Below are 25,093 nucleotides of genomic sequence, written 5' to 3' on the forward strand. Positions count from 1 at the left end.
AAATGGATCGATTGTAATCATGTATTGTCTTTCCGCTGACTGGATAGCACGCGACAAAAAGCTTTTCACTGTACCTCGGTACACGTGACGCTAAACTAAACTGAACGGCTGAGGCAGCATCTATGGAACGAAGGAATGGGTGACGTTTTGGGTCAAGACCCTTCTTCAAACTGATGTGGGGGTGGACTTCCCGCCCCCCACCCCCACATCAGTTTGAAGAAGGGTCTTGACCCAAAACGTCACCCATTCCTTTGCTCCATAGACGCTGCTTCGCCCACTGAGTTTCTGCAGCTTTTTGTCTACCTTCAATTTCTTCAGCATCTGCAGTTCTTTCTTAAACATAAACTAAACTGAACTCAATCTGATGCATCCCTTGTAAATCAAAACAATATCCAGAGGGCAGAGGTTTAGTTTAGAAATACAGCACGGAAACAGGCCCTTCGGCCCAACGGGTCTGCGCTGACCAGCGATCCCCGCACATTAACACTACTCTACACCCACTAGGGACAATTTTTTACATTTATCAAGCCAATTAACCTACAAACCTGCACCTCTTTGGAGTGTGGGAGGAAACCGAAGATCTCGGAGAAATCCCACACAGGTCACGGGGAGAACGTGCAAACTCCTTACAGACAGCACCCGTGGTCGGGATTGAACCCGGGTCTCCGGCGCTGCATTCGCTGTAAGGCAGAAACTCTACCGCTGCGCCACCATGACCGCCCAATACTGGAGCATAATCATGAGAAGTTGGACTTTGGATGGAGCAACTTTAAGGGACAAGGGAGTCAAGATTGTTTAATTGGGAAATGTACCAATGACATTCTTACCTGCTCTGTATCTCTAAACTAAACTAAACCCCCCTTCCCATTCCCATACTGGCCCTCTATCCTGCGAGCCGCCATGGCCAGAGTGAGGCCCAGCGCTACTCAAATTCTGCTTGGGCAGCTGACATTCCAGCGGTATGAATATTGAAAAACACCAACCTGCACACCAGGGACAAGTTACAGAAGCCAATTAACCTACAAACCTGTGTGTCTTTGGAGTGTGGGAGGAAACCGGAGGCAACCCATGTGGTCACCGGGAGAACGAGCAAACTCCGTGCAAACAGCACCCACAGATATTTATTTAGAGGCATGAAGCTGCAGCACGGTGGCACAGCAGTAGAGCTTCTGCCTTACAGCGCCAGAGACCCGGTTTTGATCCTGACTACGGGTGCAGTACCTCCACTGTGCCACTGTGCTGCCCTGAAGCACCAGCTTTTATCTCAAATGTTATCTTTATACATTCGTCTGAAAAAAAATACTTGGGGAAGGCCTTGGACTGGACTTCTCCGAAGGTCTCCCTGTCGGAATACTGAGGCCACACGGGACACTGCAGTAGAGAAACCAATGCAATGATTCTAAAAAATGCCGTCTCTTCTAAGCTGCTGCTGTTAGTGATTTAAACAGCCCACTGCCTCAGGAGTCCCGTCAGTGCACTGACATTTGGCTTAGTTTAGTTTTGAGATACAGCACAGAAACAGGCCCATCGGCCCACCGAGTCTGTGCCGACCAGCGATCTCTGCACAATAACACTATCCTTCACACACTAGGGACAAGTTACACTCATACCAAGCCAACTAACCCACAAACCTGCACGTCTTTGGAGCATTATGGAAACCGAAGATCTCGGTGAAAACCCAAGCGGTCACGGGGAGAACGTACAAACTCCGTACAGGCAAGCACCCATAGTTGGGATCGATCCCAGGTCCCTGGCGCTGTAAGGCAGCAACTCTATGGCTGTGCCGTCCTGTAAACCGCAGATAAACCGCCATAGGGTCGTAGAGAAGTAAATCATTCCAGCGTATATTGAAAGACAACCGTGCAATCTTAGGGCGTCTCTTCACAACAGGTGCATTATTGTCAAATGTGCGAAAAAACAGTGACATTCCCTTTCGAGTCGCCAGATTTGGCGCCATTTCCAAAGTCCGGTCCATGCGCTGGGTCTTTGATGATATTTCTTTTTTTTTAATTAGAAGCCAGTGTACAAAAATATAACCAGCGGCATATGAAATTATACAGTTATTGTACAGCTTCAAGTTTGACTTTTAGCCATAGTTAAGAGAAAAGAAGAGAGAAAAAGCAAAAGAGAGGAAAAGTGGTTGTGCAAGGATAGAACCCCTAGACTACCAAATGGTGTAGCCAAAGAGTGAGTAAGTCAAAAGAAATAAGGAAGGAATAGAGAAATATAAAGACAAAAAAGAAAGAAAAAAAGAAGTGATGATATAGCTGCCTCGCATCCTTCCCCACCCATCACCCAACCCGTAATTAGATTCAACTCCAAAGTTGTGTTGTACCATACTATCCTTGTAATAAATCAATGAATGGTGTCCATGTCTTCGAAAAATGCTCTGGTTTTTCTGCTAAGACAAGTCTAATATTTTCAAGATGTAGCGTCTCAGACATGTTTGTGATCCACATTTTAAGAGTAGAGACAGATGTATGTTTCCAAAATTTGAGTATTCGTTTTTTCGCCGTTATCAGGCCATAATTAAGGAAGCGTCTCTGAAATAATGATAGCTCAGAGCAGGCTTCTGACGTGCCTAGAATAATCAATTCCGTGTCAGGGTCCAATTTTGTTTTTAGTGTTTTTGAGAGAATTTCAAAAATTCCTCCAAAAATTATGCAATTTTATGCAAGAGGCGAAGGAATGTATTATAGTTGCTGGTACACAAAAAAGCTGGAGAAACTCAGCGGGTGCATAGATGCTGCTGCACCCACTGAGTTTCTCCAGCTTTTTTGTGTACCTTCGATTTTCCAGCATCTGCAGTTCCTTCTTAAACACGTGTTATAGTTGCTTCCTGAAGGAGACATTTATCACAAAGAGGAGATACATTTGGAAAGATCTTATTCAGTTTAGACTTTGAATAGTAGAGTCTATGCAGTATTTTAAATTGAAAAAACGAATGTCTAACGTTAATCGAACAATTGTGTATACAGTGGCTTGCAAAAGTATTCATACCCCTTGAACTTTTCCACATTTTGTCACGTTACAACCACAAACGTAAATGTATTTTATTGGGATTTTATGTGATAGACCAACGCAAAGTGGCGCATAATTGTGAAGTGGAAGGAAAATGATACATGGTTTTCAAATTTTTTTACAAATAAAAAACTGAAAAGTGTGGCGTGCAAAAGTATTCAGCCCCCTTTACTCTGATAGCCCTAAATAAAATCCAGTGCAACCAAATGCCTTCAGAAGTCACCTAATTAGTAAATAGAGTCCACTTGTGTGTAATATAATCTCAGTATAAATACAGCTGTTCTGTGAAGGCCTCAGAGGTTTGTTAGAGAACATTAGTGAACAAACAGCATCATGAAGCCCAAGGAACACACCAGACAGGTCAGGGATAAAGTTGTAGAGAAGTTTAAAGCAGGGTTAGGTTATAAAAAAATATCCCAAGCTTTGAACATCTCATGGAGCACTGTTCAATCCATCATCCGAAAATGGAAAGAGTATGGCACAACTGGAAACCTACCAAGACATGGCCGTCCACCTAAACTTGACAGGCCGGGCAAGGAGAGCATTGATCAGAGAAGCAGCCAAGAGGACCATGGTAACTCTGGAGGAGCTGCAGAGATCCACAGCTCAGGTGGGAGAATCTGTCCACAGGACAACTATTAGTCGTGCACTCCACAAATCGGACCTTTATGGAAGAGTGGCAAGAAGAAAGCCATTGTTGAAAAAAAGCCATAAGAAGTCCCGTTTGCAGTTTGCCACAAGCCATGTGGGGGACACAGCAAACATGTGGAGGAAGGTGCTCTGGTCAGATGAGACCAAAATTGAAGTTTTTGGCCTAAATGCAAAACGCTATGTGTGGCAGAAAACTAACACTGCACATTACCCTGAATACACCATCCCCACTGTGAAACATGGTGGTGGCAGCATCATGCTGTGGGGATGCTTTTCTTCAGCAGGGACAGGGAAGCTGGTCAGAGTTGATGGGAAGATGGATGGAGCCAAATACAGGGCAATCTTGGAAGAAAACCTGTTAGAGCCTGCAAAAGACTTGAGACTGGGGCGGAGGTTCACCTTCCAGCAGGACAACGACCCTAAACATACAGCCAGAGCTACAATGGAATGGTTTAGATCAAAGCATATTCATGTGTTAGAATGGCCCAGTCAAAGTCCAGACCTAAATCCAATTGAGAATCTCTGGCAAGACTTGAAAATTGCTGTTCACAGACGCTCTCCATCCAATCTGACTGAGCTTGAGCTATTTTGCAAAGAAGAATGGGCAAAAATGTCAGTCTCTAGATGTGAAAAGCAGGTAGAGACATACCCCCAAAAGACTTGCAGCTGTAATTGCAGCGAAAGGTGGTTCTACAAAGTATTGACTCAGGGGGGCTGAATACTTTTGCACGCCACACTTTTCAGTTTTTTATTTGTAAAAAAATTTGACAACCATGTATCATTTTCCTTCCACTTCACAATTATGCACCACTTTGTGTTGGTCTATCACATAAAATCCCAATAAAATACATTTACGTTTGTGGTTGTAACGTGACAAAATGTGGAAAAGTTCAAGGGGTATGAAAACTTTTGCAAGCCACTGTATATAAAACGTTTTCTTCCCATCTGTCTTTCAGAATTTTTAGGCCGAATTCCTCTTCCCAGGTTCTTCTAATTACTTCTGATGATGGGATTTCTATAGTTAAAAGGGTGTTATACAAATATGATGTTAACTTGTTTGACTCCGAATTTCTATTCATACATTCGTCTAATATATCTGGCAGCAGAGTTTGGTAGTCTTGGGTATATGTTTTCAGATAGTCTCGAATTTGAAGGTATCTGAAATATTGATTACCTTTCAGGTGATATTTCGACTGTAATTCTTGAAATGAGAGGAGAGTTCCCATCTCATAAAGATCTCCGAGTTTTTATTGACGATATTTCTTCACTCACTCTTTGACGAACCCTGGCCATTCCACCCACAGATGCTGCCTGACCTGCTGGGTTTCCCCATCAACAGGCTGAGTGGTGCTGATGCTAGTTGTGGAACCACTGGCCAGAGGTGCCTGCACATCATCATCTCCTGGGCTTGCTCACAGCTGTGCTGGAGTCAGCAACATCTTTCCCCTCTCACCTTAAACCCATGTCCCAATGTTCTTAATTTCCCTACTCTGGGTAAAAGACTCAGTGTGAATACACAACCTTAGTTTAGGTTAGTTTAATTTAGTTTAGGGATATAGCGCGGAAACAGGCCCTTCGGCCCACCGAGTCCGAACTGACCAGCGATCCATTAACACCATCCTACACGCACGTGGGACAATTTACATTTATACTAAGCCAATTAATCTACAAACCTGCACGTCTTTGGGATGAGGGAGGAAACCGGAGCACCCGGAGGAAATCCACACAGGTCACAGGGAAATAGTACAAACTCCACACAGACAGCACCCGAGATTATAGAATCACAGAGTGATACAGAGTGGGAACAGGCCCTTCAACCCATCAGGATCGAACCTGGCCATCTGCTGCTGTGATGAAGCAGCTCTACCAGCTGTGCCTTTTTCTTTATTTCAATATGCCTTTGTCTCTAAATAATCAAGAGCTTAGTTTAGTTAGGCGATACAGTGTGGAAAAAGGCCCTTCAGTCCACCGAGTTCATATCGACCATCGATCACCCGTACACTATTTGTGTGTGATTAGACCAGCATCTGCAGTTCCTTCTTACACATTCCTTCTCTCCAGAGATGCTGCCTGTCCCGCTGAGTTACTCCAGCTTTTTGTGTCTATCTTCAGTGTAAGCCTGCATCTGCAGTTCCTTCCTACACATGTTGTCTGCTCCACTGTGAAATCTCCTTAAGGTGTGTCTACTTTGAAGAAGGTCTCCTCCTCTCTCCGACGAGGGTTCAGCAACATCCTCTCTCGCTGCTCCTCTGTATTTCCTCCCAACTCTACGACCACGCTTTAACCCAGACTCGCTACCACAGCCACGTGTGTTTTCTCGGTGCTTGCCTGCGCCTCCATCTTCTGCCTCGCGGCTTGCAGCTCCGGTTCCAGACATCCTAGTTCGCACCCAACCCGGATCACAGGTACCGACAGTTGATCTGCTGCCAACCTCATCTACTGTATCCGTTGTTCAAGATGTGGACTCTTATACATCGGTGAGACCAAACGCAGACTGGGCGATCGTTTCGCGGAACACCTTCGCTCAGCCCGCCAGAACCAACCTGATCTCCCGGTTGCTGGACACGTTAATTCTCCTTCCCCTTCCTACACAGAACCTTTCTGTCCTCGGTCTCCTCCATTGTCAGAGTGAGGCTAAACACAAATTGGAGGAACAGCATCTCATATTTTGTTTGGGCAGCTTACAGTCCAGTGGTATGAATATTGATTTCTCTCACTTCAGGTAGCCCCGGCATTCCCTCTCTCTCTATCCCTCCCCCACAATAGTCGCACTAACTTCTCGTTTTTACCTACAAACAGCTAACAATGGCCTGTTTCCTTTATTATCATAATTACTTTTTTGCATATCTTTCATTCATTGTTCTTTATCTCTCTACATCACCGTCTATATCTCTCGTTTCCCTTATCCCTAACCAGCCTGAAGAAGGGTCTCGACCCAAAACGTCCCCCATTCCTTCTCTCCAGAAATGCTGCCTGTCCCGCTGAGTTACTCCAGCATTTTGTGTCTAACTTCAGTTTAAACCAGCATCTGCAGTTCCTTCCTACACACTTCACATCTTCCACAGCAGGGGCAATTTACAGAAACCAATTAACCTGCATACCCGCACGTATTTGGAGTGTGGGAGGAACCTGGAGCACCTGGAGAAAACCCATGTAGTCACGGATCGATTGTAATCATGTAATGTCTTTATGTTGACTGGTTAGCAAGCTACAAAAGCTTATTATTACACCACGGTTCACATGCAAATAAACTAAACTGAACTGAACTGGAGAACGTGCAAACTCCGTACAGACAGCACCTGTAGTCAGGATTGGTCTCTGGCGCTGTAAGGCAGCAACTCTACCGCTGCGCCACCGTAATGCCCTTTCTGCTTCAAGTCTCTAAATAACTATGACATTTTGTTTAAAAGACTTGTTATTGTAATAAATGTCAATGCGAGGCGTGCACGAAGATTTAGCGCGACTGTGCAGGGGATATAGTGGTGTTATGGGCGTTTGGGCCAAGGTATATTACAGCCACAGAAACATCTCTGCAGACACTAGAGTCTGCAGACGCTGGTTTAAACCGAAGATAGACACAAAATGCTGGAGTAACTCAGCAGGACAGGCAGCATCTCTGGAGAGAAGGAATAGGTGACGTTTCGGGTCGAGACCCTTCTTCAGTGAATCGGGGGAAAGGGAAAGGAGAGATGTAGATGGTGGCGTAGAGAGATATAGAACAAATGAATGTAAGATATGCAAAAAAGTAATGATGATAAAGGAGACAGGCCTTTGTGAGCTGTGGTCTAGGTGAAAATGAGTTGCAGACAATGAGACTCAACAAGATGACTGGAGTTAGTACAATAACTTGGGTGGGGGAGGGACAGAAAGAGAGGGGATGCAAGGGTTACTTGAAGTTGGAGAAATCGATATTCATACTGCTGGGTTGTAAGCTGTGTGATGTGCTGTGATGGGTTCAGAGTTCTCTGCAATTTCATGAGGAATTGGGCAGAGCCGATGCCAGACTAAGCTGCCATCCAGCAGAAGGTACAGAATCTTGAAAGCGTGCACCACCAGACTCAGGAACAGCTTCTTCCCCTCCGTTATCAGGCTTCTGAACAGTCCTTCCATGAGCTAGGGTACTGTGCGATTCACCTCTACCCCATTGTGGACATTAGACTTTGTCTCTGGAACTGATGCGCTACAATGCTGAGAACTATATTCTGCACTCTGTATCTTCCCCTTTGCTCTACCTATTGTACTTGAGTTTGACTGGATTGTATTTAGGCACCATGTGATATGTTTGGATAGCGTGCGGAACAAGGCTTTTCGCTGTACCTTGGTATACTTGACAATAATAAACTTAAACCTAAACAGCCCCTCACAGAACATGTATCAGCTAGGTGAGTCTGAAAATGGGGCTTGACCCGAAACGTCGCCCATTCCTTCTCTCCAGATTGCTGCCTGTCCCGCTGAGTTACTCCAGCATTTTGTGTCCACCTATGATTTAATCCAGCATCTGCAGTTCTTTCCTACACATGTATCAGACTAGAACTGGGTACATTTCCAGGTACTCCGTGCTTTTGAATGGAGAGGAAGAACGGAGAGGGGAGAGATAGATTTCAGTGGAATTGCAGTCTTTGCTTGAGCTCAGTTTAATATATTTGTTTTTTTAAGCATTTTCCAGCAGTTTTCAAGTTTTATTCAATATCGTACAGAATTTGTGAACCGGTTGGGTGGTACAGTGGTGCGGCTGGTGGAGCTGATACCTCACAGTGCCAGAGACCCTTCCACATCCACTCACGACACACTAGGGGACACTGTACAGAAGCCAATTAACCTACAAACCCGCACGTGTTTGGGATGTGGGAGGAAACCAGAGCACCCGGAGGAATCCCACGCGGTCACAGGGAGAACGTGTAAACTCCACACAGACAGCACCCGAGGTCAGGATTGAACCGATATCCCTGGCGCTGTGAGGCAGTAGATGAAATGTGTAGATGCTGGTTTACGCCGAAGATAGACACAAAATGCTGGAGTAACTCAGCGGGACAGGCAGCATCTCTGGGGAGATGGAATGGGTGACGTTTCGGGTCGAGACCCCTCTTCAAACTTCAGACTTCAGAGTCCGAAGAAGGGTCTCGACCCAAAACGTCACTCGTTCCTCCTTTCCAGGGATGCTGCTTGTCCCGCTGAGTTACTCCAAAATGGTGTGTGTATCTTTGCTGTGAGGAAGCAACTCTACAAGCTCACTATTGCCATCCATGTGATTGTGAAGAGCAAATAGCGACAGAATGCCCAGAAACTCAGCCAGGTACAATGCTGTTGTAAAGTGGTGAGTCTCTGGAACTCTCTGCCACAGAGGGTAGTTGAGCCCAGTTCATTGGCTATATTTAAGAGTGAGTTAGATGTGGCCCTTGTGGCTAAAGGGATCAGGGGGTATGGAGAGAAGGCAGGTACAGGATACTGAGTTGGATGATCAGCCATGATCATATTGAATGGCGATGCAGGCTCGAAGGGCCGAATGGCCTACTCCTGCACCTATTTTTCTATGTTTCTAAAAGAGGGAAGACAGTGATTTATTTTTCGGACTGTACAGTTTGGTGAGTGAACATTCCAGTTGTTCTTGTCAATTTGATTTCTCTTCCGTTGGAATAAAATTGATTTTCTACACAGTTGCTACAAATGTGATTATTTTTCCTGCTCTATTTTAATTGAGCAGAATAGATAGTGTAATAATGATTGGCAGATGATAGTAGAAAATAATAAAAAACCATAATAACCAGCAATAAATTCAGGAGTAACTATTTAGCTTCTCGTGTTCGCTCCACCATTCAATAAGATCATGGCTGAATATTACCTCACTACATTTTCATGAGCTCATAAATTCACGAGCTCTAGGAGCAGAATTAGGCCATTCGGCCCATCAAGTCTACTCCGCCATTCAATCAGGGCTGATCTATCTCTCCCTCTCACCCCCATTCACCTGCCTTCTCCCCATAACCCCTGACATCCGTACTAGTCAAAAATCTATCAATCTCCACCTTAAAAATATCCATCGACGGCCTCCACAGCCATCTGTGGCAATGAGTTCCACAGATTCACCACCCTCCGACTACAGACATTTATCCTTATCTCCTTTCTAAAGGTACGTCCTTTTATTCTGAGGCGGTGCCCTCTGGTCCTAGACTCTCCCACCAGTGGAACCATCCTCTCCACATCCACTCTATCCAGGCCTTTCACTGTTCGGTAAGTTTCAATGAGAACCCCCCCTCATCCTTCTAAACTCCAGAGGTATCCAAATATCCCAAATATCTAAAATTAAACTGAGAGTAAACCGTGACAATGGAAATAGGAAAAAAAAAATACACTTATTCAATAAGGGAACAAAAGTCAAAAACATTTTCACCCAGAGAGTTGTGAACTTGTGGAATTCCCTGCCACAGAGGGCAGTGGAGGCCCAATCACTGGATGGATTTAAGAGAGAGTTAGATAGAGCTCTAGGGGCTAGTGGAATCAAGGGATATGGGGAGAAGGCAGGCGCGGGTTATTGATTGGGGATGATCAGCCATGATCACAATGAATGGTGGTGATGGCTTGAAGGGCCGAATGGCCTCCTCCTGCACCTATTTTCTATGTTTTTATGTTTCTATGTAAGTTGAGTTTCTTGTCACCTGCACAGGTATGATGATGTACAGGTATGATGAGGTACAGGTACAATCTTCCTTGCAGCAGTTTCAGTAGTACACCGACAGTCAATACATCACAGTATTAGTCAGACGTGGGTTTTACATGCCAATGGGAAGAACAAGAAGTTAGATCAACAAAAGGTGGTGCAAGAGGTGGTGCATAACGTTGCATTGCTGAGGTAGGATTAGGGTGGTGTGGGGCTTCAGGCTCGTGTACCTCCTGTCCGAGGGTGGGCGTGAGAAGAGGGCATGGCCTGGATGGTGGGGAACATTGATGATAGATGCCGCCACCTTCAGGCAGGGACTGGTGTAGATGCTTTTGGTGGTGGGGACGGCTGTGCCCGTGGTGGACCGGACCGAGTCCACCACTCCATTGAGAAACTGAGATGACAATGATATAAATGTAATCACCACGGCACTGTGGCGCAGCGGTAGAGTTGCTGCCTTACAGCACCAGAGACCCGGGTTCGATCTCGATTACAGGTGCTGCCTGTACGGAGTTTGTGCGTTCTCTCCGTGACCTACGTGGGTTTTCTCCGAGATCTTTGGTTTCCCCCCACACTCCAAAGTCGTACCGATATGTAGGTTTATTGGCTTGGCATAAATGTCAAAATTGTCCCTGGTGCGTGTGGGATAGTGCTAGTGTGCGGATTATCACTGGTCGGCGCGGACTCGGTGGGCCGAAGGGCCTGTTTCCGCGCTGTATCTCCACACTAAACTAAACAGACAACTTTTATAACTATTTATAACTATAGATGGGGTGGACAAGGTTATGACTATGGTTAGAATGGACAAGATCTCTGATCGTAGATAAACGCCTGGAACATTATGTTTGATAACTATGAGTTTTATCTCCATTACAAAGACTGCATCGGAGTTGGAAAACTTCAGACATTTGAAACCATGGCAACAAAGCCTGGAGATAGGTTGGTGCGCTAAATCTAAATGTTTAGATAGGAACTTTTTCTCATCTTGAAATGCCTCAAAATTAAAACCCCGAACCAGAGACGCAGAAAACAGATGTGATAGAGGACACAGCTGCAGAATACATAATGGATCATTAACGTCTGATTTCAGGGGCACACATTGTCTTTACTATTTAGCATGTTTAACAGTGCTGACTGGGGCAAGTGCAGCACGGTGGCGCAGCGGTAGAGTTGCTGCCTTACAGCGCCCGAGACCCGGGTTCAATCCTGACGGAGAGGAGAGCTCTTCAGCGGGTCGTCCACAGAGCGCAGAAGATAATTGGGACACAGATAATTGGAGGGCATCTACAATACAAGCTGCCTCAGGAAGGCCTTCAGCATTCATAAGGACTCCTCACACCCCTGCAATAGTCTGTTCAAACTTCTACCATCCAGCAGACGTTACAAGGCCTTATACGCCCGCACCTCCAGACTTAGGAACAGCTTCATCCCCAGAGCTATTGCTGCTCTGAACGGGCCCTGATGAGTGCCCCCACTCCCCCCGCCATGAACTGTCTCCCTCGAATGGTCACGTCGCACATCGACCCGGCACAGACCTATTTGCACTTTATACTGCTTTAACTGGGTTTTTTAAATCTTGTTTCTCTGGGTGTCTAACTTTTTAGCTAATTAAGTTATTACATCGGATGGAAGCTGCATACCAAATCTCATTGTACCTCTGTGCAGTGAAAGCTGTCTGTACGGAGTTTGTACGTTCTCCCCGTGACTGCGTGAGTTTACGCCGAGATCTTCGGTTTCCTTCCACAATTCAAAGACATACAGGTTCGTCAGTTAGTTGGTTTAGTATAAAAGTTTTTTTCTTAACTTGTCCCTAGTGTGTGTCGGATGGTGTTAATGTGCGGGGATTGCTGGTCGGTGCGGACTCAGTAGGCCAAAGGGCCTGTTTCCGCACTGTATCTCTAAAACTAAAAGCTAAAACTAAATGAGTAGTTGGACTCACCACTGCCAGCCATACCTGATGTCAAGATGGCTTTGGGACCCAGTGCCTAGGGGAGAGGGTGGGGTTGAGGATGTCCTGGTTGGTTTGCTCCTGGGCCTGGCCACGCTGGCCATCCGCGAGTCACGGCGCCAGGCAGAAGAGGGCTCTGCCCGAGCCGGCTGCCTGCCCATTTCCCCGGGTTATGTCCGTGCCCGGGTGGTACTAGAGAGGGAAGCCACGCTGTCCACGGGCACCCTAGGGAATTTCCGGGACCGCTGGGCACCGTGGGGGGTGGAATGAATCCTTAACAGGATTGTAAAATAGTATTTAATATTCAGTATTTAAGAATATTTGTGTTACTTTATATTAAGGAGGCGGGTTTGTTGGTATTATTTTGTATTGTTCATATTATTGTAAATCTATCGATGTACATACATAACTAAAACTCTGATCTTGTGCAGTTCACTTTTTGCATTTTTTTCTATTTGTGCAAAACCAGTACAGGATAGCTCTACGATTTTTTGCCACCTTACTCACCATTCTCCTGTGCTAAAAGGGCAACAAGTTTTGTTCCGATCGATGATATATTTTAAAAGTTATTAAGGTTTAAAAATCTTAAAAAACGCGCGTGGGTTTTCTCTGGGTGCTCCGGTTTCATCCCACACTCCAAAAACGTACAGGTTTGTAGGTTAATTGGCTTGGTAAAATCGTAAATTGTCCCTAGTGTATGTAGGATAATGCTAGTGTATGGGGTGATCACTGGTCGGCGCGGACGCGGTGGGTCGAAGGGCCTGTTTCTGCGGTGTATCTCTAGACTAAACTTCTTTGCCAACAGGTCGGTGTATAAGGAAAGCCTTTCGACTTCTGCAATGGTGCAATGTCTAATTGCTTTTGGTGGGTGATTACGGTAATTACCGAGTTTGCTGACTGCTGATAACCAGCTTAAAGCTTACAATTAACATCTCTGCAAAGAAAAGCTAAATTACAAGAGGCATCTTTGCCTTGCTCTGCAGTCTGTCACCCGAGACCTCTTTTACCTGACATTAAAAATTCTGCAGCATTCAGAAGACTCCATGCATATTTTGTTGAGATTTTGGTTTCAACTGAAAAGTGCTGGAGTCACTCAGAGGGTCAGGCAGCATCTATGGAGAATGTGGAGAGGTGATGTCTCGGGTTGAGACCCTTCTTCAGACTGGTTTCATCTTGTTGAGGGAAACAGGGTATGTTCTATATGTTCTATGCACACACATGAGGAGCATCTTGATGGTAACATTATTTCAACTTGGTCACAAGGAGAACATGCAAACTCCGCACAGACAGCACCCGAGGTCAGGATCGAACTCAGATTTCCGGTGCAACCCAATGGGATCCCTTTTCGAGGCTTAGATATGGTCTACAAGAACCTGGATGTTGAGAGCGGCACGGTGGCGCAGCTGGTAGAGTTGCTGCCTCACAGTGTTAGAGACCCGGGTTCGATCCTGACCTCGGCTGCTGTCCGTGTGGAGTTTGCACGTTCATTGTCATTGATGAGACCATCCCACCACGGGTACTGACTATCGTAGGGATCTACGGGAGTCGCTGCCTCAAGAAGGCAGCCAGCATCATCAGAGACCCACACCACCCTGGCCACACTCTCATATCAGCCCTGCCTGATATCAGAGTCTGTGGAATTCTCTGCCTCAGAGGGCGGTGGAGGCAGGTTCTCTGGATGCTTTCAAGAGAGAGTTAGATAGGACTCTTAAAAACAGCGGAGTCAGGGGATATGAGGAGAAGGCAGGAACAGGGTACTGATTGGGGATGATCAGCCATGATCACACTGAATGGTGATCGAATGGCTCGAAGGGCCTACTCCTGCACCTATTGTCTATTGTCTATTGTCTATTGATGTGCGGGTTTGTAGGTTGATCAGCCTCTGTAAATTGTCCCCAGTGTGTAGGGAGTGGATGAGTGGGTTAACATGGACCCAGTGTGAACGGGTGATCGATGGTCGGCATGGACTTGAGGGGCTGAAGGGCCTGTTTCCATGGTGTATCTCCAAACTCAACTGAGCGTCCAGACAGAGTGGTCCTGCATGGTGGCCGTGTTTCAGTACTGTATCTCTGAAGTAGATTATACATGGCTTGCGTGTGTAGTTTGGTGCCAGGTTGCCTGCATGTCAGTGTAATTAAAAACATAAATCTTCCCCTGTCTGTGAAGCTCCTCAGGATGTCCAGACAACATAAAAGTCGTTGCAGAGGCAGATCTTTAGCATTAAGTAATGAGTGGAGCTGACATTCATAAATCCAAACCAGTTTTTCTCCAGACCCTTTCAAAACCAGTGAATGAAAAATTCGGAAAGTGACTCATTGTGTAGTAAAGGTCGCAGTTAAACAGATCATAGGATTTCGCCCATTCCTTCGCGACAGAGATGCTGCCTAACCCGCTGAGTTACTCCAGCATTTTGTGTCTATCATCAATATAAACCAGCATCTGCAGTTCCTTCCCATACCTTGGGTTAAAGGGCACGGTGGCACAGCGGTAGAGTGGCTGCCTCACAGCACCAGAGACCGGGGTTCGATCTTGACTGCGGGTGCTGTCTGTACGGAGTTTGTACGTTCTCCCCGTGACCGAGTGGGATTTTTCCGGGTGCTCCGGTTTCCTCCCACATTTCAAAGATGTGCAGGTTTGTAAATTAATTGATTTCAGTAAAATTATAAATAGTGTAGGATAGAACTAATGTTCAAGTGGTCACAGGTCGGCCCAGACTCGGTGGGTCGAAGGGCCTGTTTCCGCGCTGTATCTCTAAATACTAAAAGTCCGAATTGTAAAGGAACGACGTGACAGCTCTGGAGTTCACATCAACTTGAGCAAAGATTAAAAACAAACACAATGATGAAATCGCTTTTTTTTTGACAAGTAAAATGTTTAATTTTGGAATTGAAGAACATTTGTGGGAGGAGAGGCAAGCTGCTGGCGAGGTCATGGAGTACCTCAAAAGGTACACAAAAATGCTGGAGAAACTCAGCGGGTGCAGCAGCCCAGCTGCCCACGTTTGGCCCTTATCACTCCAAACCTGTCCTATCCATGTACCTATCTAAGGTAGACAAAATTGCTGGAGAAACTCAGCGGGTGCGGCAGCATCTATGGAGCGAAGGAAATAGGCAACGTTTCGGCCTGAAACGTTGCCTATTTCCTTCGCTCCATAGATGCTGCTGCACCCGCTGAGTTTCTCCAGCATTTTTGTCTACCTTCGATTTTCCAGCATCTGCAGTTCCTTCTTAAACTCATGGAGTACCTCCCTGTGTAGGTAGGAAGGTGATTAAATATGTTAAATCCCAGCTAAACATCCCACCCACACCACTACAACTTGAATGATCACGAGACTAAATCAGGGCGGCACGATGGCGTAGCTATCCACAACCTGCAGCCTCACGGCACCAGAGAACTGGGGGGTAGACACAAAATGCTGGAATAACTCAGCGGGACAGGCAGCATCTCTGGAGAGAAGGAATGGGTGACGTTTCAGGTCAAGACCCTTCTTCAGACTGATGTCAGGGGAGGGGGCGGTACAGAGATAGAATGTAGTCAGAGACAGTAAGACTACTGGGAGAACTGGGATGGGGAAGGGGATGTAGAGAGAAAGCAAGGGCTGTCTGACGTTAGAGAAGTCAATGTTCATACCGCTGGGGTGTACCTATGCAAAATATGAGTTGCTGTTCCTCCAATTTGCGCTGGGCCTCACTCTGGCAATGGAGGAGGCCCAGGACAGAAAGGTCAGGTTGGGAATGGGAGGGGGAGTTGAAGTACTGAGACCCGGGTTTGATCCTGACCGCTGGAGCTGCCTGTACGGAGTCTGCATGTTCTCCCTGTGACCGCGTGGGTTTCCTCCTGGTGCTCCGGTTTCCTCCCACAACTGAAAGACGTGCAGGTTTGTAGGTTAATTGGCATCTTTAAATCACCCCTAGTGTGCAGGAAGTGGATGAGAAAGTTGGGATATCATAAAACTCATGTGGAAAACTGCAGATGCAGAGAGTTAGATTTAGATCTTAGGGCTAAAGGAATCAAGGAATATGAGGAAATAGCAGGAACGGGTACTGATTTTACTTCGGAGTCACGTGAGTGATTCCGTGAAGAACCCGTTCAGCACGCATGCGCGGCATTACGTCCAGCAGAGCAACAGCGGCGCAGCGGGAGTCAGGCGCTCCCGCTATGGAGGTGAAAGAACGGACCGTCAGGTAAGCTGACGTCGGGTTTTTCTTTCACAGGGAGCCTTCTGCTTCAAGCAGAGAAGAAAGGCTCTACAACAAACCTGTTCCCCGCTCGACTCCACGGAGGAAGGCTCTAGAACAAACCTGTCCCCCGCTCGACTCCACGGAGGAGCGTTCCATCTGGGGGGGGCAGCAACAGAACAGACCTGTTCCCCGCTCGACTCAACGGAGGAGCGTTCCATCTGGGGGGGGCAGCATCAAGGCGGTAGGATCACTTACCCGGCGCTCCGCTATCCCGACACCGTGCCGAGCCCAGCCCGCTAGCGCCTGAGCAGCGGGCTGGAAATACCGCCACGGAAGAGGCGTCCGGCCGCTGGCTCCGACTTATCGGAAGGGACGTCTTTCCACCCGCACGGGAGAAAAGACAGCCGCCTGAACAGACCTGCCCCCGCTCGACTCCACGGAGGAGCGTTCCATCTCGCGGGGGCAGCAACAAGGCGGTAGGACCGCTTACCGGGCGGTCCGCTATACCCCAACACCGTGCCGAGCCCAGCCCCGCTAGCGCCTGAGCAGCGGGCTGGATGTAAAGCCATGGAAGAGGCGTCCGGCCGGTGGCTCCGACTTGTCGGACGGGGACGTCTCTCCACCCATGCAGGAGCTCCAGCGAGGTGCACCCCAGGAGGGGCGCTCTCGCAGAGGGAGGTCAGGCACTCCCTCCACGGTGCCTTGTGCACTGTCCATTGCTTCCTCCTTTCCTGAGGATAGCTTTGGTGACCAGGACTGGGCTGGTCAAGAACAGGGGCAATGGCTGAAGATCTCGGGAGTATGCAAGGGGTGCAGGAACAGGAAGAGCTGCTAGGTGTGGTGGACAGCTACGTGGCAACCCCACGTGCAGGAGGCCGTTAAAAGCCTGACGTCAGCCATCACATCGTTTTTTCCTCGTTCTGTGGACAAATACGGAGATAACCACAACCTTCGTAAACAAGTCATAAGACCTGCCAGACCCACTGCTCTTTGGCAAAAACCTCACAAAGCATATGAAGGACATGCAAGAGGTTTTACAAAACTTTCGGCTCATGAGGGCAGGGCCGGGACGAGCAAACCAAAAACAGTAATTCCTACGCAGCAGCACCCCATCGCGTCCATCAGTCAACGTCTACCATATGGGACTGATGAAAGCTCGGGGTCCGCATTCTATCACCGAAAGTCTTCTTTAGACCAGGGCCCAGAGCGGACCCCATGGAAAATGTGCCACCCCCCAACGTCACCGCCACGTCAGACGACGTGCAACACTTGTTGGACCGGCAGGAAACAGAAGAATACCCATAACCATGGAGGTAGGTGGGTCTGGTTCCTACCAGTATATAGAGTAATACTAACACATGGGAGTCTATCACGAGTGATCAGTATATACTCACTGGCATTAGTGAATACAAATACAATTCATACTAGAAAAATTGCCACCAGGTCAACATTCACCCCAGAGGGTATTTTCCCCTCTCCGTTAAAGAAACAAGAAGGACAAGCTGAACTGGTGAGACTAATTACAAAGGGTATCATGGGAAAACCTGAACCCTTGCAATTCGTATCAAATATATTCACTAAACCCAAAAAAGATGGTGGATGTCGCATCATCATTGACTTAACTCCACTAAATATGTTTGTTAAGTATATACATTTCAAAATGGAACCGGTTGTTACTGCCAAACAACTAAATTCCAAAGGATACTTCATGGCAAGCATTCATCTTAAAGATGTTTACCATTTAGTACCACTCACAAGGATCATCGCAGATACCTGAAATTTACCTGGATGGGGCAGCTATAGCAGTTTAAAGCGTTACCCAATGGGTTCACATCAGCCCAAGAGTGTCACCAAGACACTAAAGCCAGCTCTGGCAATATTCAGAAGACATAAACATATTGTCATGGCATATCTTGATGATATCTTAAATGGTAGGCAAGACCATGAAATTGACTATGTTAGCTGTTCAGCTATCAAACAGTTATTCGAAACCCTGGGGTTGTCTTACATCCAGATAAATCTAAGTTGAAGCCATCCACTATCATGGACTACTTGGGCTTCACAATTAATTCAGTCTACGTGACTGTAACATTGCCAAGAGACAAAATAGTTGAATTGGCACAATCATGCAACAATTTAATGGTCAACAAACTACCAACTACTCGACAAGTAACAGAGTAATTGGGAAAATGGTAGCAGCATTTCCGGCTACATAATTCAGACCTTTGTACCAAAAACGACATACAGGTCATTATGATCGTTTCATGAAGTTACCCACTGAAATAATATCAGAACTACAGTGGTGGGCAAAAAACGTTTGACATAGTTTCAGCCTATTGTCATCACTAACCCTACGTCAGTTATCCAAACAGATGCCAGTGCTCAAGGCTGGGGAGCAACTAACTCTATATCCAGCACAAGTAGTAGATGGACTAACCCAGAATCATCGTTACCACTTACACTGGGCATTAATTATCTAGAGATGTTGGGTGACTTTTATGGTTTAAAAGCATATGCATAAATATGCATCACTTGCATGTACGGTTATAAATAGATAATACTACGGTGGTGGCCTACATTAACCATATGGACGGCATAAAATCGGTATCATGCGACAAGTTGGTCAACACAATTTGGCAATGGTGTGTCCAAAGACATATTTGGCTATCAGCAACTTACCTGCCAGGTAAGCTAAATACAGTGGCAGACACCAGGTCACGTAAATGTAATGACAACATCGAATGGATGTTAAAACCCCCCAAATTTTTTTTCACAAAAGTTATCAAGCAATATGGCACGCCAGATATCGATTTATTTGCATCAAGGCTAAATCACCAGGTACCTATGTATGTCGCTTGGGAACCAGACCCTGAGGCAGCAGCGGTAGATGCGTTCGCGCTGGATTGGGGAAATTCTTCTTCTATGCATTTCCTCCCTTCTGCCTCATCAGTCGGGGACTACGCACAGTACAAATGGACTCTGCTTCAGCTATTTTGATAGTACCCGACTGGCCTACACAGCCATGGTTCCCAATACTCCATGACATGGTTGTTGAAACTCCGATGGTATTCCCCAGTGACCCAGAGTTATTAACACCCAGTGTCGGGCACAAGCCACCCGTGCCATGAAAAAATCAAACTCCTGGGTTGCAGATTCTGCACAAACCACTTCTGGGACTGGGATTATCATAACAAACCGTCGACACCATGTCAGCATCCCTCCGAACATCCACTAAAAAACAGCACTTGTCCAGCATCAAAAAATGGGAGAAGTACTGCTTGGATACAGGGACCATCTACTCAACCGCTACAGTTACCAACGTACTGGAATTCCTGGTGAACCTTCACCACGATGAAGGACTCAGCAACAGAGCCATCAACACAGCTAGAATTGCCCTGCCTGTCTATTTAAAACCAGCTCCAGGACAACAGGCCATGGGGTCCCACCAGCTGGTGGTCAAACTAATGAAGGGTATTTACAACTCTAACCCCCTAGACCAAGGTACACCCATATATGGGATGTCAGTGTGGTCCTGACATACCTCAGGGGATGGCCACCAGCCAGATCCCTCAACCTGGAACCATCTATGCTCAAAACACTCATGTTGATGGCACTTGTATCTGCACAGAGGGTCCAGTCACTACACCTATTGCGACTGGACACCATGCTCACAGCTCCAGACCAGATCTCTGTCGTTATCCAGGGAATGATCAAACAGAGCAGACCAGGAACACCTAATCCAGTCGTGGAATTCCGGGCTCACCCGCCAGAAACACGGTTATGTGCCATGACCCTACTATCTTACATAGACACAACCAAAATATTCGAGGGAGATGAAAAGCCTTGTGGGTCAGTCATAAAAAACCGTATGGTCGGGTGACGAGCCAAACCATTTCGAGATGGCTCAAGCAGGTGCTAAAAGCTGCTGGGATAAAACTAACATGTACAAATTTCATTCCACCAGGGCAGCATCCACGTCGACGGCTAAAAGAATGGACGTGCCTATAGACCACATCCTGGCTACAGCAGGATGGGGGGGGGAAAGACCGTTCAGAAATTTTATAATAAGCCGTTGGCAAAACCTGTTTTATTTGCCGGAAAGATTTTACAGACTGCAAATATTTAATTTAAGCCCAGGGGAGCAATTTAATTTCTTTGTTCTTATTGTTAAAATATACCATTGTGTTTTTCTACAAACAGATTCATTGGTTGGTTACGATAACACACTTCCTCCCTCAAAGACTTCGGCAGTGATGTAGTAATAATTGTTACACGGTTTGAAATCACAGAGCTTTGAAATCTTCACGGAATCACTCATGTGACTCCGAAGTAAAATAGTAAGATTAAACGAGAACTTACCAGTTTGAAGTTTGATCTGTATTTTATGAGGAGTTACGATGAGGGATTACGTGCCCTCCACTCCCACCCTCAATAATATGGGTCAAATTCATAAGCTGATGTCTCCTTATCTTTACTATGTTTCAATAACTGTGTCTATCTGTGATTCCACACCGCTGCTTTGAAGTATGCCGCGCATGCGTGCTGAGCGGGTTCTTCACGTAATCCCTCATCGTAACTCCTCATAAAATACAGATCAAACTTCAAACTGGTAAGTTCTCGTTTAATCTTACTATTTTAGATGATCAGCCATGATCATATTGAATGGCGGTGCTGGCTCGAAGGGCCGAATGGACTAGTCGTGCACCTATTTTTCCATATTTTCTATGTTCTACGCTGGATTACAAAAAAAAGAGATGCTGAGGTAACTCTGGAGAACACGGAGATGTGAGGTTAGGTGTTCGGATGAGGATCATTCTTCAGACTGATTATAGAGGGGGAAGAGGGCAGGACAGAGCCTGGTCAGAACTAGTGTGAATTGGTGATCGATGGTAGGCATGGAGAGTGGGCCGAAGGGCCTGTTTGCATGCTGTATCTCTAAATTAGCATCACTAGCGTTGTTATGGATCAACTATGATCCCATATAGTGCTACAGTCACAAGTTTAATGTTTGAAACTGTAACTGCAGAACAGAGTAACTGAGAGACACAGCATGGAAACCGGCCCAACTAGCCCATGCTGACCAAAATGCCCCACCTACGCGTCCCACCTGCCCATATCCCTCAAAACGTTTAATATTCATGGAGCAAAAGGCATATGGGCCATTTTGGGTTGGGGCTGAAGATGGGTTCCGACCCAAAATGTCCCCCACGCCTGTTTGTCCAGAGATGCTGCCTGACCCGCTGAGTTACTCCAGCACTTTGAGTCAGAGTGTCAGGGGTGTTTAATTTTGTCATATGTCCCGAAACGGAAGAATGACATTCTTACTTGCAGCAGCACCACAGATATGTAAACATGTTACTCTGTGAAACCCATTATGAACCACAACAAAAAAGTTTGGCATATAAATAATAAGTCAAATAAGTGGGCGATAATAGCATAGTGGCCCTAAAGCAGAAGCGACCACGCTGCGGGGCTGGAAACTGGAAGTATCCCGAAGTAATTCCGCTACCACCATCATCTATTGCAACAAGTGATGGTTCCCACTGATTGTCCTCCTTTTCAGGACGGACGATGGCAGCGATGTCAACGTTTGAAACATGGAAGATGGACGCAAAAAAATAAGACAGCAAAGTCAAAAATAATGTCCTCAAGCCAATGTGGTTCAGAGCCTATTTGGTATAAACCAGCATCTGCTGTTCCTTCACATCACACTTTAATATCCTTGTACCTGCCCAAGTGTCTTCAACGTTGTTATGGTAACGCAAAAGCAAAATTCTGCTGATACTGGAAATCCTGTAGTCGAAGAGGCACGGTGGCGCAGCGGTAGAGTTGCTGCCTCACAGCGCCAGAGACCCGGGTTCCATCCTGACTACGGGTGCTGCCTGTACGGAGTTTGTGCAAGAGCAGATGAGGTTTACCAGAATGGTGTTTAAGAAGGAACTGCAGATGCTGGAAAATCGAAGGTACTCAAAAAAGCTGGAGAAACTCAGCGGGTGCAGCAGCATCTATGGAGCGAAGGAAATAGGCAACGTTTCGGGCCGAAACCCTACTTCAGTCTGAAGAAGGGTTTCGGCCCGAAACTTTGCCTTTTTCCTTCGCTCCATAGATGCTGCTGCACCCGCTAAGTTTTACCAGAATGGTGCCTGGATTAGAGGGTGTTCGCTACAGGGAAAGGCTGGACAGACTTGGACTGTTTTCTCTGGAATGTCAGAAGTTGCGGTAAGACCAAACAAAAGTATGGAAAATTATGAGAGGCACAGATAGGTTTAGACAGTCAAAACCGTTCTCCCAGGATGGGAACATCAAATACTAGTGGGCATAGATTTAAGGTGAGAGGGTCAAAGCTTACAGGAGATGTGCGGGGCATGTTTTTTTTACCCAGGGGGGAGTGAGTGCCTGGAATGTGGTGCTGGAGGTGGTGGTGGAGGCAGATGCGACAGTGGTGCTTAAGAATGGAGGAAATGGAGGGAAATGGCGGGCAGACCAGGGGTCGTCTTGGCATCATGTTGGGCACAGACACTGTGGGCCGAAGTGCCGGCTCATGTGTTAAACTGTTCTACGTTCTACGTTCTGTGAAAGTGGAGTACCCGGAGGAAATCCACGCGGTCACAGGGAGAACGTGCAAACTCCACACCGACCACACCAGAGGTCAGGATCGAACACAGGTCTCTGGCGTCGTGAGGCAGCAGCTCTACCCGCTGCGCCACTGTGTCGCCACAATAAAGAAATATAGCCCCAATTTTTTTTAAAGTGCCTTATTCCTCTCTCGGGCATTTCCAAGTGCAATGTCCGTAAGTGCGTCCAACCAACCCATGCTCAAATGATGTATGTGTAGGAAGCAACTGCAGGTGCTGGTTTACGTTGAAGATGGACACAGAGTGCTGGAGAAACTCAGCGGGACAGGCAGCATCTCTGGAGAAATGAAGTAGGTGACGTTTCGGGCCTTCTTCAGACAGAATGTAGAGGGAGGGGGGGGAAATGGAGGCGGGAACAAAGCAAGACTGGCAACACATGACCCCTGGAAAGGTGGAGCCCATAATGGCCCATTGTTGGCTGGGGAAGATGTAATAACAAGAGGGATGGAAGAGGCGGTGAATCTGTGGAATTCTTTGCCACAGACGGCGGTGGAGGCCACGCCAATGGATAATTTCACAGCAGAGATAGATAGATTTGTGATTAGTACGGGTGTCAGGGGTTATGGGGAGAATGGGGTTGAGAGGGAGAAATAGATCAGCCATGATTGGATGGTGGAGTAGACTTGGGCCGAATGGCCTAATTCTGCTCCTATCACTTATGAATTTATGAAGGATGCAAACAGTGGAACTGGTAGGATGACTAGCTTGGGGGGGAGGGGGAGGGAGGGGGTGGGGGGGGGGGGAGGGTTTGTGTAGCCATCTGCTGATGCTTACTGCGCGCCAACACACCACGATACAGAGAAACATGAAGCAATAACCATGGGATATGTAAGTACTGCTTTAATGAGTGAAAATCCTAAGCAATAAAGATGCAATGGTGACAGTTTTACGACTTCACCCAGGTGCTTATTGTGACCTGTCTAGTCACCAAATAACTGGGCTGAGGTGCCAACTGTGTTTTTCTTTGATAAGGCTGCTTTGGAATGACTGTCTCTCTTGCAGATAAAACAGACGTGTTATCAAATACCGAGGCTCTGGCTGGGATCCTGGACCCGACAGATGGGTTGCATCTCGCCTTCAAACCTCAACAACATTCGGCTTGGCAAGATTTGGCAAACGGGGCGGCACGGTGGCACAGCGGTAGAGTCGCTGCATTACAGCGCCAGAGACCCGGGTACGATCCCTACCACGGGTGCTGTCTGTATGGAGTTTGTACCTTCTCCCCGTTACCTGCCTGGGTTTTCGCCGAAATCTTCGGTTTCCTCCCACACTCCAAAGACGTACGGGCTTGTAGGTCAATTGGCTTTGTGTAAGTGTAAATTGTCCCTAGTGTGTGTAGGATAGTGCTAGTGTGTGGGATCGCTGGTTGGTGCGAATGGCTTTTTTCCGCACTGTATCTCTAAATTAAATTAAACTATACTAAACTAAGATAGCGTGAGTGCAGTGTCTTACCCAGGGTAGGGTAATCAAGAACCTTGGGACATGGGTTTAAGGTGAGAGGGGAAGGATTTAAAACAAACCTGACAACCTGGAAATAGGCCCTTAGGCCCAAGATGCCCCATCTACACTAGACCCACCTGCCAGCATTTGGCGCATAACCCTCTAAATCTTTCCTATTCATGTACCACGGGTTCTGTCTGTACGGAGTTTGTACATTCTCCCCGTGACCTGCGTGGGATTTCTCCGGGATCTTCGGTTTCCTCCCACACTCCGAAAAACATACAGGGTTGTTGGTTAGTTGGCTTAGTAAATACAATACAATACAATTTATTTGTTATCATTTGAACCTCTTGAGGTTCAAACGAAATTTGGTTTCTGCAGTCATACACACAAGAAAAAGAACCGACACAACACAATTTACACAAACACCCATCACAGTGAATCTCCTCCTTACTGTGATGGAAGGCAAAGTCTTATCTCCCCCCTGCACTCCTCCCGATGTCAGAGCCAAAGCCCCCGACGGGCGATGGTAAGTAAGTCCCGCGGCCATTAAAGCCGCGCC

At 46.7% G+C, this 25,093-nt stretch overlaps 1 protein-coding gene across 4 annotated transcripts in view; it reads right to left on the reverse strand.

Moving 5' to 3' along the window:
- garnl3 (GTPase activating Rap/RanGAP domain like 3) overlaps positions 1-25,093 on the reverse strand; it is a 347,312-nt gene that overhangs the window by 188,641 nt on the left and 133,578 nt on the right. The window lies entirely within an intron of this gene.

Source organism: Amblyraja radiata, chromosome 32 (assembly GCF_010909765.2).
Source record: "Amblyraja radiata isolate CabotCenter1 chromosome 32, sAmbRad1.1.pri, whole genome shotgun sequence".
Lineage (NCBI taxonomy): Eukaryota > Metazoa > Chordata > Chondrichthyes > Rajiformes > Rajidae > Amblyraja > Amblyraja radiata.